Genomic DNA, 833 nt, shown 5'->3' with positions numbered 1-833 from the left:
GAAATTATAAATGTTCTGTTTATCAAAACTCTCCATCACAGGGTTCAGTGTTCAATCCCATTTCCGACAAAAGCCTTGTACGTGAATTTGATTAACAGAAAGAGGGGAAGCACGTCGTATAAATGTATGTGTTCCCCACCACCGCTTGACAACAGGTGTTGATGTGTTTACGTTCCCGTAGGCTAGCGGTTCAGCAATAGAGACCGATAAAATAAGTACAAGGCTTACAAAAGTAAAATAAGTACTGGGGTCGATCCATCCAACTAAAAATTCTTTAAGGCGGTGCCCCAGCATGGTCACAGTCTAATGACTGAAACAAGTAAAAGATAATAAGCAGTGTTCTTCTTCGTAACATATTCAATGATTACTGCTCCATACCTTATTAATGATTATTTCCCTCAGGTTTATTGCCTGGTTGATTTGAGCAACCGCCATTCAACGAAAATATTCTTTACTCAGTGTTTCCGTCATTTCTATATCTTCGACCTTGTCGCCTTTCAGTACACCCAGATATTTAGATGTTACTTCTCTGTTTAATGACTTTTATATTTTTATCAATACGCAGATCTATTCCAATACCTTTTTAACGATTTCCTTCGCTTCATATTTATCATTCGATATTTAGGATTTCGAAAGTCATCCTAGTGTTGTTACTACACATTCTTAAAATTTGCACTAAGAAATCCATTTGGTTCTTCTTGTAACCATAAAGCTTTAAATCATCCGTAAATAAAAGATGCTTTTATCATTATGTTTTTCAATGTTACGTATTGTGTGGGTGTGTGTGTATGTGCATGTATATATATATATATATATATATATATATATATATA

The sequence above is a fragment of the Octopus bimaculoides genome, chromosome 4 (genome assembly GCF_001194135.2).
Source record: "Octopus bimaculoides isolate UCB-OBI-ISO-001 chromosome 4, ASM119413v2, whole genome shotgun sequence".
Lineage (NCBI taxonomy): Eukaryota > Metazoa > Mollusca > Cephalopoda > Octopoda > Octopodidae > Octopus > Octopus bimaculoides.
Note: the sequence above shows the minus strand (reverse complement) of the source record.